The sequence below is a fragment of the Pinus tabuliformis genome, chromosome 6 (genome assembly GCF_031772625.1).
Source record: "Pinus tabuliformis cultivar Carrire ecotype Pingquan chromosome 6, CPIR1, whole genome shotgun sequence".
Lineage (NCBI taxonomy): Eukaryota > Viridiplantae > Streptophyta > Pinopsida > Pinales > Pinaceae > Pinus > Pinus tabuliformis.
Genome location: NC_142292.1, coordinates 282,976,950 through 282,995,211, shown reverse-complemented (window position 1 = coordinate 282,995,211; position 18,262 = coordinate 282,976,950).

Below are 18,262 nucleotides of genomic sequence, written 5' to 3'. Positions count from 1 at the left end.
TGAACTGATTCCTTTGAGCTGTCCTGCATCCCATGTATTCTGTCACATCTGATATCTCTTCTGTAGATTCATCTAGTTATATATAAGTGAGTTTTTCTTCTACAAGGGGTTGCCATCAAGTACAACACATGCATCATAATGCCAACACATGCAAAATCTTATAAATGTTAATTTGGCAAAGAAATTGCAAGTTCCAACAAACCACATTAAAAACACACAGGTTGATAATGAGGATGGTCAAGTTTATAAAGATTTGAAGATTTCTATGGATAAGTATGTATTGCATTTTGATTTTTATGCTGTAGATATGGATAGTGTGGATGTTTTTTTGGGATACCCTTGGATGGAATCTGTTGGTACTATCAATATTAATGTGCAGAAGAAATTCCTGAAGCTTTGGTATAAAAAGAAGAAAATTACATTGCAGGATATTTCCATTAAGACCCAAGCAGAGAGTATGGTGGCAGAAGCACAAAGCCCTAATGACACTGACACATCAAATGATGAGCCTTTGATGGTCGACAACCAAACACAAACATCAAACCAGGTACCAGAAAAACAGGTAGAGTCCAAGGAGGCTGAAGCAGAAAATGTTACAGGTACTGATACATTAGATGAGGAATCCGTGGTTGAAGTAATATTGGAAGATAATCAACAAAAATAGGCACCACAACATGTACCATATACCAATCAGGCTCCATTAGGTGGTGAATTAAAGAAAGATACACCATTGGTTAAAACTTCAGCATATCACCACCCACATCACCCCGCAAGAAAACAACCAACATGATGGCAACAAATTAGCCACAAGGACAACAACCCCTGCATGATAGATAGAGAGGGGTGACGATCCACCCACAACACATCAACACAAAAGAGCCACCAGGGTCAACTTCCATCTCAAGCGAGCGAGACACCAACTAGATCGAGGGTTCACCTTTCTCTTGGATGGCTAGATGCACGTGCATGGTACCAGTGGACTAATCTTTTGAGTAGATCTTATTATTTGTGTTCTTCTTATGTTTCAAGGACGAAACATGTTTAAGGGGGGTGGAATGTAGTATACCAAGGGGGGATAGTATGGGCTACAGAGGGAGGTACCCAAGGGAATAATATAATAATGGAATGGGCCATAGTAATAAATAAAGTGGTTAACCTGTATCATGTAAGAGACCACAAGTAGTTAGCAATAATGTAATAAGCCCATGGTATTGAGGGAACCATGGTAATGACCCATGGTATTGTATGTATGAGGCCTATATATAGGCTAGAGACTCCCCATTGAGAGATGTCAAGGATTATTGTATGGACAAGCATATGGCTTGTGGAGTGTTCTCCTTCCTTAAGGAGTGAATGTATGGTGTTGCCCTACCTTAAGGGTTTGATCAATAAAGTGAAGCATTTCTATATTCAGATCATGTTATTTCTTGGGTTTGTTTCTATTATCATATATTTTCTGATTAGATCTATAACAGGCGTCCATAGCCTCGACAATGTTACATTTTTAACCCAAAGTAATGCCAATATCCCATCTACTATTTAGTATTTTAGAAAAGACATATTTCATTAATAACTTTGAAAACCATTGTCCTAGATTGGTGACCAGATATGAAAATTCCATTCACAAGTGTTGATAGTCATGAATAAGTCGGCTCATGATGAGACCTCTTGTCTTACATCGAAGTGTTGTGAGCCATTATCCTAGTTTGGTGACCAAATACGATAATGTTATAACCATCAAAGCCCATGATCATGGTAGGCTGGCTCTGTAAGGAGACCCCCTATCTTCCAGATATTACATACAACTTTTAATTTATAATTTGATAATTTGTGCTAATAGATGGGGAGACAATTCCTCTCCTCAAGAGATGGGGATGACATAGAAGATTTATAGAATACTAAACTGGTGTGTTTCTTTTGTAACCTTAGTATCTGTTTTAGGATATGTCTTATTGTAAAGTAGTTTTCTTATGTGTATTAAGTAAGAGAGCATTCAAATACTAATAGAAGATAACGATATTAGAACTTCAATATGAGCCTGAAAAATAACAGTTTAATGATCTTCCTTCTATTCTTCCTTTTACTAATGGATTCCATTGGATAAGAATAAAAATTTCCCAAGTATTAACCAAAGGAGGATGGAAAAGGCCCTCCAACTAAAAGGTCGGTAATATCACCAGGATTAATCCCAAACAAAAGTGAAATCTACACATAAGAGGATTGCAAAGGGACCAAGAAATATTGTGGAAACAAATCCAACCAAGAGACAAGAGAAAAGCAATCCAAATAAAAAGGGAATTAAAGTAGAAGCAAGCCTATTATAAGCAAAATCTTGAAATAAGCAAAACTTGAGTGAAACAAGATAAAAACAATATCTTGATATAAGAAATAAGGATCTTGTTATGTTCTTTGCATTATGTCAAGCACATGAAATGTTGTCTTGCTTGGTGAGTTTGTTATTTGAAACTTTTATTTAAATAAATTCTCTAACTAAATGGAGAGTTGTGATTAAAGTTTGCATATGAGAATTTAATAGGAATGTTATTCCTTTTATCAAATCTTGCTTTAAAACATTTAACTTTGAATAAACATATCTCGAAAGAGAATAAGCCAGATGATAAGAAAAATTCTGAAGTAAAGGAAATCTACTTGAATGAGTTTTAAAAATTACTCCTTTTAGCATTAAGATTTGTCACAACTACTTTATTGGTAAAAATTGATCTTCTAACTCAAGCCAACATCTGTGAGAAGAACAATACAAAATAAGAAAGCAAAAACAATGACTAAAAGACAAAAATAAATTCTAGAAAACTAAGAACATATGGAAATGAACGTGTAAATGTGTACCTAGGAGAATTTGATCATAGCTTTACCTGATGAATCTTCATTTTCTCCCATGTATTTATCAAAGTTCAAAAACATCTTCTTATTTAATTTAAACTAACTGCTAAACTACACCTAATCCTAATCTAAAAAGTAGACTAAGACTAAGTAAAGTCGTGCTTCCAATGTAACCATTCAAGCATCTTAGTATCTGCATGAATGTGTAAATCAAACATTAGTAACAAAATCATAAATATACCAACAAAAATAAAATTGAATATATTATATGCATCTAATGCTAATGTATGTACAAGAAGCAACTTATTTACAAAATCCCTTCCCTGAAATTCTTCCAAACATCTGTCTATAGGATCATCAAGATAAGGATGTGATTCAGATGTTTGAAAATAATTCAAAGAAAGAGGAAACAACAAACCAATATTAAATGTTAAATCTTTGCAAATGAAAGGTTGTTGTAAAGAAAAAGAAAAATTAGAAATCTTCTTTTCAAAAGAATCAAGTGGATAGCAATGAGGAATATTTTTGAAAATAATGCATGGCTGGTCAAAATGTATAGATGTACTCTTAAGTGTTATCATTCATGTAGAATGCATTTGGAAATCTGAAATCATATGTCCAATCATAAGATAGAACTTCAACCTAAGAAGAAATTGAAATAGATGATTGAAATTTTGAAATTGATTATTGCATGTACTAATTAATGCATTTGATGAGAGTGTGGAACTTTGTTGCTCAAGATGCTAGCGTAGTATGTGCAAAAAATCAAACATAAAATTGAATAGAGAAAGAAATTGAAAAGAATGAGAGAAAGGTAATTTGTAATATACATCTATGTTACAAATTATGTTACAACATAGTGGAAGTTTGTTTACAAATATTTAGTTTTTTCAAGTGATTATGAATTTAAAATCATTATTATCCTCAAGATTAAAACTGCAAGAAGGTACATTATAATTTTAGGACTGAGAAATAGGAGTTGATTTATAATCATTGAAATCATTATGACTATGAGAGGAAGTGTTTGAACCATTATCTTTTTCAATTTCAAAAACATATTCATTTGAGGATTGGGAATCAATTAAAATAATTTTTGAAGATGAAGAAGAACCAAGTTCAATAATTTCATTGTCATAAATAGCCTTATTAGTGTCTTCCTCGGTACCCGATTCTTCAATATAATAGAAAGGAAGAGAAATTAAATACTTAAACCAACTCATTAATTGATGTTTAGGAGGTAATTCATTCGATTTAAATAGCGTTAATGTCAATTTAATTTAACTGAAAATTGATCCAAGGGTTCACCTTTTGTCGTACGCAATTCAAGTAATTGTTTGCACACCTTTTTGTAGTTGTATCATTGAAAATCCTGAAGGAACATTGCTGCAAACTCATCCCAGCTATGTACTGAGCATCTGGAAGTGAAAGACACTTGTTTTTTGCTTGACCTGTCAAATTATATGTGAAAATCTTGCCAAGATCAACCTCATCAATATTAAATTTTTGAGAATTTGAAATGAATTGAAAAAGGCGATTAAAGGTAGAAGACTTACCATTGAACTTTACCTTTGACAATGTTTTAAATCCCTTGATTGGAGTAGTGTTTGATTGTGATACACTAAAGTAGCTCCAAGGAGGTTTTTTGGAGGAACCCATAATTCAAAGTTTAAAATTATGCAATAAACTTTAGCAAACAATTTAAAACAGACCCTCCTTATAGCACCAAAAATGACATTTCAACATTTTGAGGGAGACCACTTGGTAAGGAACTTAAAACAGTTCGTTTTCCGTTGAAATGGTCGTTCCGACTAGTTCAATGGGGTCAAGTTACCCTCTCTCTATCTCTACTGGCTTATAATATCTCTATTCTCTCACCAACAAAGAAAGATCAATCAAGATGACTGACTTGCTGCTAGCTTGGCAAGAAAGTAATCCCTTAAGCTGATTCGGGGCTCAACCAAACCACTTCTAATGCTTTACCTCCTTAAGAAGAGGACTTCTATAGATGTGGTCTTTAAACTAAATGCAGATCTAACTCTATATTTCCTAAGGCTATCTCGATTGGATGAAGGATTAGTCCTCCATGAAACCAAGAGCAAGACTAATAATAATTGGGATTTTAGCATGAAAAGCTTATGATGAATATCTGGTTAAAGAAATAGTTCATTTAATTGACATTGTAATTACTTATCATGCTATGTTTAAGAGATCAATTAATCATAATTTTTGAATCACTAACATTAGGAAGTAGTTCACATAATGTTAATGAAAACAACAAATAATGAACCAAAAGCATTAGGAATTAGTTCACATAACATTACTGGTTATTAAATCAAGATAAGATAACATATTTTTGAGTAAATAGTTACTCATAAATCTGATCTTAATAACTAACGACAAGAGATAATTGATAACAACTTTTTGAACTGAATGTCAGATAGCTAATATACAATATAAGAATCAATATTGACAGTAGTGCACAATATAAATTCCATGGACATAATTCTGCTACCAAAAAGGAATACTATTTGTTATTAAAAATAATAGTATCTTTATACAAACTAATCAAACCTCCTCTCCTGCTCAATATAATATTTGATCCTCAACAAGCCACCTCCAAGTCGCAAACTCTGCTGATAGAAACAACAGTGACAATAGTGAAAACCTTGCTCCACTTTACATAGCTCATAATTGAAAGAGACCAAACCCCAATCACATAAATCATAGATCTGTGAAATAATTTCCTATTCTAATAATGCTTCTTTATTCTATTCTCTACTCTATCTCGTGTATTTCCCCATGTCTCTATCGAGGAGATTGTATTTATACAAAGCTTAAGTTGAAATTGTGAAAATAACAACATCTCCATGTATCTCTCAACAAATAAGATAATAAAATCAATTAAATCATGTGGTTTTTGCTTCTGTTGAATCGCAGGCCAAATGTAGATCACCTATGTTTGATAAAGTGCCCAGTTTAGCTTGTTGTTGAGTTTGATTTGTTTTTTGTTGATAACCACTAAGCAGATTGTTTGACAAGATCACACTCTTCATGGTATTAGTCCTCATTTAATATTTTGTTTTAACCTTCTATGTCTATTTTGGTTTGGATCTCGACAAGTGGTTGAGTAGTTGTTGATCGAATGATCTACTTGATTCGGTCCAAACATTTCCCTATAACAGAGAAATTGAAATTAGCCATTTAAATTGAAAGAAAAATCAATACACATATGATTTTTAATTATGCCCCAGGACCTTTAATTTTAATTTAGTGGCTATAACAGTGGTCGGAGGATGATACACGTGGTAAGAGCTAAGTGCTATCAGAGGTAAGCTCATCAGAACTTTTTATAATGCACACAAGCAAAAAACGCTGATATTGGGAGGCTACAATATGGAGCCGACGCGATATCTTATTAAACTCCTTTAAAACAGTGTATCGGGTCTGGATATCAGAGGTGAGTGGATTATCGAAAGTCAGAAGTCAGAGGGGTATGATTATCAGAGATCGGAGATCGGAGGGAGATGTTGTATCGACATATTGGCGGAGTCCCATATCGAAATATCGGGGGGATATGAATATCAGAATTTTGATGCGATATGAATATAAGAGTTCTTAAAATGTGTCTCAGTTGAAAATCTCTGATCACCGATAGTCGGGAGCGAAAGTAATTATGTGGAAGTTGATCCTCCCTCCAATAAAACTACAACAACTATTAAATGGGCCCAAGATGTATGATATCGAGGATTTTGAAAGGAATCTTTTGATATCAATAAGTTACGAGGTTTCGATATGTTACAACCACTTTGTTGGGTCTAAAATACGGATGCAAATTAGAGTTTCATTTACTATCAATCCGGGTAAGTAATCTTCGAGGATCATCCAATATATATGGACTTAGAGACAAACTAAACTAAGCTAGTTGAAGAAATATTAAAGATCCCTTACATGAGGTTGTTCATTAATATTTCTAATCAACTATTTAAAATAATGAAATTAAAGCTCTTAAACATAATTTTGATTGATTGCATGAAATATTAAAGCTCTCTTACAAGAGACTATTTGTTTATATCTCAAGCATATAAATCAGAAACTTAAACTAATGAAATCAAACATTAAATAACAAATCAGATTCATTGAAGGAACCATTAATACTTTCTTACGAAAGGTCATTCGTTAATATTTCAAACATATGAACCTAATAATTTAATCTAATGAAATTCACAAACAAACATAAAATAAAAGCCTACCAAAATAAAAGTGTACTTGCTAGGCAATGGGGATCCTTCCAAGGATTCAAAAGCACACCAAAAGAGAAGTCAAATGTAGAGGATCAAAGAAGCTTTGTTTTATTCATCATCAATTGCAAATTGCAATTACAACCATTACAATGATTCTCCAAATCTAACTTCTCATTACCAACCTATAAGATACTAAGATTATAAATTACAAATGAAGGACTAGGTTCTAAAATTCTAAAATTAAGATTACAAAATGAAGGAGATAACACTCCTATTTATACAAAAGCTATGATAACAAACTCATAAATGTAAATCCACTATTCTCTCCTTTGATCCACATATTTCTCAACCAATGGTGACACATAACCCTATCCTCCATGATCTCCTTCATGAGGTCCATGATCTTCTCCATGAGGTCCATGATCTCCTCAAATTCGAATTTGAACATAGAGTGCCACATAAAGATGCCTTGGAAGCTTCCCTTGTACCTACACATGTCAACAAACTCATTCTAATTGTTAGGTATAAGTATATGGATATCATTTTCTAAAGTTTAACCACAAATTCACTTAAAAATACTAAGAATTAATAATGTTTTGGAAAACACAATGGTAACCCATTTAATGATGAAAGTGAAGCTGATGTGGTGACATGGTGGTGGAATAGAGGTGAGAAAATGTGTGAATGGAGTGAAAGTGGATGTATTTTAAGGATAATTCTTAGGCCCAACACGCTTTATCAAAAGACCACATCTTCTTTATAATATAAGCCAAAGCCATTATTTGGAAAATAAAATAATATAGCCATTATTAATGAAGATCTTGGTTTTGGGGGCTATGAAATGCATGATACAAAATAAAAAATAATATCTAACAAATATAAATATTTACAAAAAGCTAATTATTTACAAAGAGACAAATTTATAAAATAAAAGGTAAAATACATTATATAAGGCCAAAGCAGTGAAAAACATCCAATATCCAATTATGCGTTATTTGCAAACCAAATGACTAAATGAGATCAAACGAATTTTGATAGAAAGATAAAAACAAATCAAACTCATTGGAGCAATCCAATTTCTCAAAGTCGAATAGTAATATGACCAATCATTCAATTAAAGGGTCCCCATAATGAGAATTAAGTGAATAATGGGGGGGTTGTGTTTTTACCAAAACAGACCCCCAAGGGCTAAACCACCCTTTCGGCTGACCAGACCTTGAATTAAACCTCTTTTATCAGTGCCCCGATCTCCCAGATGTTGGCACATCACTACCTGATTTCAACTGAAACCCTCCAGTTGCACGAATGATGCCTATAAGGGAGTGACTGTAGACTTTTTCACCTAGTTTTGTGCCTACAACTGTGGGATTTAAGCCAATTTTTCAGGCTAGGATCCAAACCTCTGCCTAGAACTTAATGAAATTTCCAAAACCATGAATAACACAAGGAGAAAGCCTTCCATAAAAATCTTAGACAAAAACTTGACCTAACAAGTCCTAGCCATGATAGACATTTCGTCAAACATATCATGAACGTGAAATCTACAGGTCATAAATACACATCTGAACATAGGGGTCTTATACTTATCTAAGATTCATAAGGAAGCATTGATCCCTCCTCACAATAACAACATTATCATCTATTAGGTCATAAATTCATTGTTCATTCATTTCCTAACCAAAACATGATAAGAGCCATACATCAAGTTTGTCATAAAACATATTCATAACTAGCATATAACCAACAAAAATAACAAGGATATAAAAGCCATAAGGATCACATATAATCTAGTACATTTACACATGAAATACTAAGGAGAAGGAGCTCTTATTAATGAATGCATAAGCCAACTAGGTCTAGGATTTACATGAACCACCCGACCATAGATTGGGCTGAACCAAATATTTATTTTAGCCAATCACCCCCATGCCATATTCCAAGCATGAATGTGGGACTCACTCCAAAACCAATTAGGGCTTCCTCAAGTTTTACCATAATCCCCACCGGATCACTAGGCTCAAACCATCTTCAATAAAACTAGGATTTACCGCAATCACCACTAGTTATCTCCATCTACACTTTAGGAAATTGGATGCCTCCTAATCTCCAAGTTTTAGTGTATATCCCGCCATTCATCAGTCGATGATTCATAGGCCTAATCGAGACTCCAGTATCCAGGATTTATCATATATCCTGCCATTCACCAGTTGATTATTCCTAGCCCTGATCAAGACTCCACCCTAGCCCTGATCAAGACTCCACCCTCCAATATTTACCGTATATCCCACCATTCACTGGTCGAGGATTACTAGGCTTGATCGAGGGCACACACCTTTAGGCATTACCATATATCCTGCCATTCACCAATCGAGGATTCCTAGGCCCGCTGAGGTACACAAAATATGCCTTTACCGCAATCCCACCTTCTCTGATCCAGGGATTCCTAGGCCTTGTGTTCTTTCTTTCAGAGACCAGCTCACTGAGTTTCGAAACCATCTGGAAATCCAGCTCAACCAAATACCAGAGAACCCATCACACTACAACTATTCGTAAATGGCAAGGAAAGGCTGAAGAACACTGTCACACTTGGAAAAACCCATGCCAATGAAATAAAGAGAACCAAATACACACATTTATGTACCATGCATGCCAAATCTAGCAAGGAGATCACACATGCGAATTGATACCTACAAATAACCCCTCTCTAGCTTCTAGATGTTTCTCTTCCTTACTTTATCTTTTCTTTCCTTTGCCTTCTTAATCCTTACTTTTCTTTCCTTGATCAAATGCTAGAGTGTTCCAAGAAAACTCTCAGTGTCCAAGAGTGAGAGAGAGAGAGTATAGAGAGCTCCAAAATTGAACTAACAAAAGATTCCAACTGATCCTCAAAAGCCTTTTTATTAATGAGGCCTATATTTCTTCAATTTTCCATGATTTTCCTTCATTCTCCTCCTCACATGCAACCTGTGACCTTTCACCTTCATTTTCTCCTAATTTCTATTATTTCCATAAATAAAATGCCAATTAATGCCACTTTTACTTTTCAAAGCCTTTGCCATTGCCTTTTCCAATTTCCTTTAGCCATAATAGGATGTTTTTCCGAACATTCAGCTTGGAATATGTGCCCCATGACCTTGGTATTATATATATTTTTTTACATGATTTTTTTAACTGGGGCTATTACATAAGCCCAAGAAGCATAGAGGTTAGAGAGGGTAGAATGAATTAGAGAGTGTGGAGAAGGCCAATTAGGCCAAAAGAAAAAAAAAGGCCACCAAATGTAGATCACACCTATGAAGGCTAAGGAATGCCTCATATGTAAATTCTATGTATTTTTGTGTGAGAATTTGGTTAATACAGAAAATAACACTCTATTTCCAGTGTTTGTGGATAGAGTAATCCAAAACCTCTATTCATTATTGTGAATTTGAGTCTTTGTAATACGTGGTGAATTTGAGAGTGATGCAGGTTGATCACAACTAAGATTAGGAGGGAGAGAATTTTGAGAAGAGCAAATAGAGGATTGAAACCTTTTTGGAATAATGTATAAACTTGTCAAGCATAGGTCTATCGATCTCTGTCCAGATTGATAGATCAATAATCTAGGTTTAAGAAAATAAGGCTTCAAGGGAATCAAGACTTAGTTAAAGGGAAAGAGACCTTAGTGCTTGAGTGGTGAACAATTGGCTAAGTTTGAATGCTTAAATGTTGGTAAGATATAACCCTTGGTTGTGTGGAACTTCCCTCGCCAGCTCTTGGGCTGTGTTATGAACAAATTATTTGCTTGGAGTATTCAAGAAAAGAGTGGGGAATTAAAAATTATTCCACTAGCATGTTATGGAGGAGACCTAACATAGGTTGGGATTTGGATTGAAAAAGGGATTCTTCCCTGTGGCCTGATATATATAAGAGAACCCTTGGACCTAGTCTAGTTGAGATGGGGAAGTGCCTATCCGCTACAACATGTAAGAACTAAGTTTGTCAACATCGCATCACAACCACCCTTTTAAATATCAAACATGTGATATTTGGGATGATACACTCTCATTCAAAGTTTCACATTTTCATATCAGCCTCCATATTTCATCATACAACCCTTGTATATCACAATTTGAAAATTATGTATAGTATGGACATAATAGTATGCAATTTTTTGTTGTTGTTGTCATTTTCAATCAAAAGAATCACCTTTTGGTCGATGGGATCTTTGATAGACAGTGACTAGGTGCTTTATTAAGGCATTCCTTGATGTGAAGTCACCAGTTCAATTCCCTGCCTCGATTAGGGTGATATATTGGACATGATGAAGATGTAGTTTATCCAAGCTTCAAAAAAAAAGAATCACCTTTTGATTTTTGATGCAACCAATCAACTATAGATTGTGAAGTGCCAAAAAGTGATATAAAGAATGGAGAGAAAATTTGGGGTGCCTCATAAAGAGCTTGAAAGGTTTTTTCTTCTTAAGTATGATGGGTTGTTTTTTTAAATCCCAGTTCAAGACATTACTCATTAGGGATGTCTCTCAAGTTGTATTGGGGGATACATCCTTTTGAAATAAAACATTTCCTTTTCATTTGTGCCTTTTGGAATATTTCTCATTACTATTATAAAAAATCTTGAGTAAATAGTTTCTTTATATATATTATGGTGATAACTATTGTATTCTCAAGGGTGGAGAGGTGGAGGTGTTGGTGGTTGATTGTCAAAGTAGGTCAAGTGCAAGAAATGAATAAAGGAATTTTGGTTTGTGCATTGATTACCATTTAAGATTCTTTAGCTCTCCTATAGGCATCCTACCAAATATTTGGCCATTACATTGTGACTTTTGTTGTGGTATGTTTTCAATGATGGCAATAAGGTGAAGGAAACACAATGATGGAAGCAACACAGGTGTCAAAGTAGGAAACATGATGAAGAGCATGAAAGAATGGAAGCAGAGGCTTTAGAGCCATTTTTGCGTATCATATTATTTTAGAAGAAGGTGTAAACCACCCAGTTGGAAAGAGCTCTAAAATATCTTTCCAACAGTATATGGAAGTCCCAAAATGGCTTCCTGGATTGAAATATAAAGCTTGTGAAAGTTTTATGACCCTAAGGTCCTCATAGAAGATTTCAAGTAATTTGGTGGAGTCTTTGTTGCTTAGCCAAAGCTGGAAAAATGCCAAAAGTAGCGGAGATAAATAATTGAGCCTTTAAGTGAGAGATCTTGACTCACATGGGAGCCACAACAGTAGTGGAAGCATTCTCATTGGAGCATAATGGAGTAGGTGGAGTTTTTCTGACAGGATGGCTCGACAGGCTTACCTTGGCGGTACATTTTTATGCCATAGATATAAGCGACTAGGCAGAGGTGGAAACTAGTGCAAGAACTGACCAATAACAAGCAAGTAGGAGGAGGCCCACATTACAGGTTGGCCTGACGGAGGCAGCCTGGCGGTTTCACTCCGGTGAAAATCCTTTGGTGCACAAAGGGAAGGTTTGGGCGGAGCAAAGAGTCGAGACACAACAATTATGAGCTATCCAATGGGGACTGAGTGGGTGGAGCCCACCCAAGGATAATATCCCAGTGGGTTCACCCTATAGGTTTAACAGAGAAGGCTATGCAATGGAGAGTGTCGGCCTGACGAAAAACATCGAAATAACAAAGGATTTGGTCGAAGAGGACAGGTGTTGGCTTGAGGTTGGCTCGGATGACGCATAGGTTGACATCGACAAGGACACATGGAATTCAGATGTGGTGTTTTTGAGTACTCAAGTGGCCCTTTTCTAGGTGACACATGTCACCACTCAGAGGTTGACACGTGGAGAAAGTGACATCGTGGTGACATCACCCCATTGATTGGACCCCTGCGGTATATCAAAGGAGCACTAAATGAAAGCACCAGGAAACATAGGAGTTGGGACACATCGACGTTGCCAGCCTGGCAGGCCACAACCAATCCAATAGGAGTCAGGAGGACCCCATAGGACAACTAAGCTTACAATGGCACATCCCAGCGGAATGGTTAAAGTTAAGTTTAGAGGTGGTTTCAGGTCGAACGATCAAGGACACGGAGGCTCAACGATAAGAGAGGTAGCCAATGGTGTTAGTGTCGGGCGGACCCAACGAACACGTCAACTTGATGGAAGAACCCCGATAGATTCACAAAGGGACACACAATAAAAATCCAGGAGGAAGGGAGCTACAGGATAAGCACCAGTCTTTGTTAGTTTTGTGAATAAATTGAGGGCACATAGTTTAAAGAGTCGCGGAGGCTCTAGGCATAGATAAGAATTTTCCGTTTGGCCGATACCTAGTTTCTATGTGTAGAGGTAGGACCAAAGGAAAAAAGGGCTAATAACAAAGAAATTGGCCTGTGAAGGGCTCCAACAGCTAACTGTTGTGACCAATGGTGCATAGTCATTAACACAAGAAAAAGACCCTTACAGAGTTTTAAAAGGGATTATCTCCCAGGGCTTAAGTCGATGGTCGAGGAGATCAGATCTAAGGCAAAAAATAAGGGAAAGGAGCCCGCGAAGGGAGCCTAAGGTAGAAAATGGCATAACTGCTAGTTTTTAGCAGTTAAGCCAAAGATAACCACAATTAAATTTAGCAGGTGGATTGGTAAAGCTTGTAAAAATTTCATAGCTTAGTTTGAGCTAGAGATGAAGGCCATAATAGTTAAACAAAAGTCCAGTAGACCAAGATAAGCAGAACAAAGGCAAAAATATGGTTTCATGCATAAGTTTTAAACCAAAAATAATAAGAAGAAAAAAATTATAAAAGCAGGCATAGACTAGCAAAATTTGTGAATGGTTTTCGAGATTGTTTGTGAGACAAAGCTCATGGTGCAGAGAGATATTTGTATGGTGAGGTTGTTGTAGGTGTTATCAGGTGGTGGTTGATATATAAATATTTTTTTGCAAATCAAGGATGGCAATCATGTGTCCTAGTATGAAAATGGATGAAAAATGGATTGGTGAGTGCCAAAGCAAGTTGTAGCTTGTTGATTAGGGGTTGATTCTCCTTCTAGTTGGTGTTGGATAATTGTTAGGGGTTGTAGCTCCATTCAGTTGCAGCCTTCCTGTTGGTTGTAGCCAGATCATTGTATTTGTAAGTTGTAGCTTGCTCCATTAATACAATTTAAGAGCAATTTTGAGATTTAAATTGTTCTTTGTGTGTTTCCATTGAGCTTAATTTTATTGTTCTTATAAATTTTTGAATTAATTTATAGTGCGCTCAAAGTAAAAAGAAGTTTTAAATTGGTAAAATTTGTTACAATATTGATTCACCCCCCCAATATTGTACTAGTTTCTAACAATTGGTATCAAAGCAAGGTTGCTTCTGATCAGTCTAACAAATGGAAGGAAGATCAAGGACGATGGCGAACCATGAAGGAGGATTTATCAATAAGGCACCCATGTTCAATGGAACAAATTATGTGTTTTGGAAAGTGAGGATGAGTATCTACATCCAATCACTTGGAGTTGATGTATGGGATGTTGTGGAAGAAGAATATCGAAGACCTTGAGCATTAATTACCAAAGATCCGAAGTTGGAGTTTTCATGCAATGCCAAAGCAATGCATGTTGATGGGCCTCCAAATTATATACAAATTAAGGCCCATATTTCCATTCTTCAACACATTAAACCTCCTTTTTTTTCATTATATGACATATTTTTATCTTTAATATGTTCATTAGGAAGGTTTAGAGATAATTGCATATTTGTGCCTAATATTATTTATTTTTGCGGAATATTGAGAGAATATTGAGTAAATTATGAATGAAATAATATAAGGACTTGATCCTTAATATAGGATGGAATAAGATTGGATAATAAATGAACAAAATATCATGAAATTATTGGCAAATTCCGGAGCTTCACTGATTGAGAAAATCTAGGAATGTGTTCCCTATCATTTAATGAAGATTCCTAGCATTGTGAACCATATCCACTTTTTGAGGAATTTTGGAGGGGAAAGTTGACTCCTTTCAAGGATAATGCTTCCTCATCACTTTGTATAAGTAAAAATTTGAATTTTTCTTTAGAGGCATGTATTTCTTAGTCTTCTTGTGGAGAAAACTTGTCATTTAAGAGCTTCACTTTCATTTCTAAAAAGGATATAATTGGATTGATTCAAATAATGAATTTTAGTGCCAATTTTAGCTTTTAAAGATTGGTTTCCTTCATAGGACTCTAAGTATCCTTTGGATTTTCTATCCCAAGAGCCTCAGATCCCTCTTGTACAATTTCTTTATTTCCCTTGAATGTATTTTTCACTTACATCTCTTATTTTTGCATTTACTATTCGAGCTTCTTTTGTTGTAGGTTATAATATTCAAATGATTGAAGTGAGTTGTTTTGAAGGTTAATTATAGATTCACAAGCATGATGAATTATTAGAAAAACTTTGAAATCCACTTCATCATTGAGCTACTTGGATTAGTTTACTAGTTCACAAATCTAGAATTTTTGGAAGTCCCTTGTAGTAAAATAGTAGTAATTTTCTACTATTTTTTAGAATGTGTTAATGAGATTCATTTGAGTTGATTCCAATTGGATTGAGTGATAAAAAAATTAAGTTAATAACAAAATTTACCCCATACAATTTTCACTTGATTAGGTTAGGCATTGGATAGGTTAATCAGCTCACTAATTCTTGAATTTCTGGTTTTTAGAGTAATAATTTTCTGTTATTGTTTAACGCATGTTAGCAGGGGTATTTTTGAGTGATTCCACTTGGAATGGAGTCCTAGGACGTCCTACTCTATAAATTTTTTTGTCCCATCACATTTTCATTTGATTTTCTTGGGAATGCAGCAAGTTATCTTGAGGATTAGCAGTCCTGTAGCAATCATGTTACTCTTGTAGCAGCCTGTAGCACGTGTAAACTTGACCAGATTTGCTCCAAAAGCTTGGTTTTTGTCTCTTAGGCTTGAATCATGACCCCTAGGCTTTGAATATATGATTGAGTAAGACAAAAGACCTCTTAATCCTTGCCTCTTCTCCATTGCAATTCACCTCTGTAGTTTGAATTAGTGGACAAATTCATGACTTGAAGAGCATAATGATGATTTTCATGATTACTTTATGAAGAACCTAGTGAAATTTATTGAAAAAATATATCTTGAACGTAATGATTGAAGAATTATTTCATGATTGTATTTTGTTTCATGCATCTTAAGCTAGGGTTTCCACTTCCAACATTGTTATTTCTATTACATAGACTAGGCTTTCTTTTGATGTACCATTTACACTCTGCAGATAGGTTAATGTTTACATTTTTGCAAGTAGTATTAGCATTTACATTCATGCAAAGTAGAATAATATTTCCTTTCTGTAAAATTAAATAGTATTTCCTCTCTGCAAAAGTAATTAGGTTCCCTTTATGCAAAAGTAAGTATGTTTCCTTGTCTGCAATTAGGATTAGTTGTGTTTTTTCTTTCTACAAACATGGAGTACTATAGTCTCTTGCACCAACTTAGGTAGAAGTACACAATATACTGCACATACAATGTTGCAACCTCTTAAGTTTGTTCAACATTGCATCAGATCAATGAAAGAAAGACACATTGCATGTTGCACATATAATGCCAACACCTCTTAAGTTTATAGGAAGCATGGGTTGGTAATTTAAATTGGTAGCCTTGGGAGTTGCAGCATTCTTGTTGCAATACTAGGGCTCGTCACTTTTTGGTGCTGTTGTCGGGGAGGTGTCAAAGTATGCATTGTTTTCTTCCCTTATTGATTAATTTCTTTTACTTTCTGCAAAAACATAAAAAAATTGCATTAGGCATCTTTCATTTCAAAAACAGAAAATTGCATTGCATTAGTGTTTTCATTCAAAAAAATCATAAAAACAAAAAATTTCTTCAATACCACACCCCCCACTTGATCACGTGGTGCAGTAAGAGCCACATCACCATCCACTTTTGTAGGTAGAAGAAGAGGAGGTGACAGAAAAGGTAGGAGAAATGGATGGAGATGATGACAATGAGGAAGATCCTCTTGGATTTCCCATTCAAGATACTGATAACAATGTTCATATGAAGAACATCCCTCCATATTTCCTTCCCAACTTCCATGGTATGAGGTCAGAGGATCCAAAAACATTTCTCTTTGAATTTGAAATCCTTTGTAGATCTTATGGTTACTTACTAAACACTCAAAAATTGAGATTGTTTCCAACAACATTGAAGGATAGAGATCTTAAATGGTTCATGGGTTTAGGGACTAATTCAATAAGATCATGGAATGATATTCAAAATATATTTATAGAAAAATATAAAGATCATGATATTAAAGAATAAATATTTAGAATGACTCGAAATGAATATGAGAGCCTTGAAGATCTAATAGAGAGATTTATGTGTAATGTTAAGAGGGAAAAATTGCACCATTTAGAATTTTACACACTAAAAGTTCTCTTACTTAGAAAAATTAGGGATGAGTGGATTGATGTCCTTGATATCATGAGTAGAGGTGATGTATACCAATAATCATTTGAATAAATTTTTGAAACATGCAAGCGCATATAAATAGGAAGGGAAAGAGTAAGTAAATAAACATCAAGATCGGTAAGTCAAGTTGAACTTGGAAATTTGCTTGATAACTTTAAAATAGAAATTCTTAGCAATCTCATCGAACAAGTAGAAATGTTAAGAATGCAAGATGTGCAAAAAGAAGATGTTGATATTTGTTTTTTCCATGCAGAATCACATGCTACTAAATATTTCCCATCATTAGCAAGGTTGAAGGAAGTTTACTTGGAGGATAGTGGAGCGAGTCAATCACCAAAGCAACTTTATTATGTAGCTCCAAGAAGACCATGTAAACCTAGTAAACTTGATATCCTTAATATTTTCCTCAATATCCTCCATACCCAACTCCAAGTTATCCCTACCATCCATCTCCACCACAACCACAACATCAACCACATCTATCTGAATTATCCACTCCCACTCAACTACCTGTACCACCATTTCCAAACCCACACAAGGGATTAGCTCAGTCCCCTTACAATGCTAAGGTACAATAATTCCAAACAACTCCTATTGACCAAAATGGTATCTGTCTTAGATCAAGAAGAGTATTTTAGAAAATGGATTCTCTTGATTTCATTGAAGGAAAACATTTAGAAATAGAAGATTCACATGATATTGAGAAAGTTCCATCATGTTTACCATCAGATCCTCTA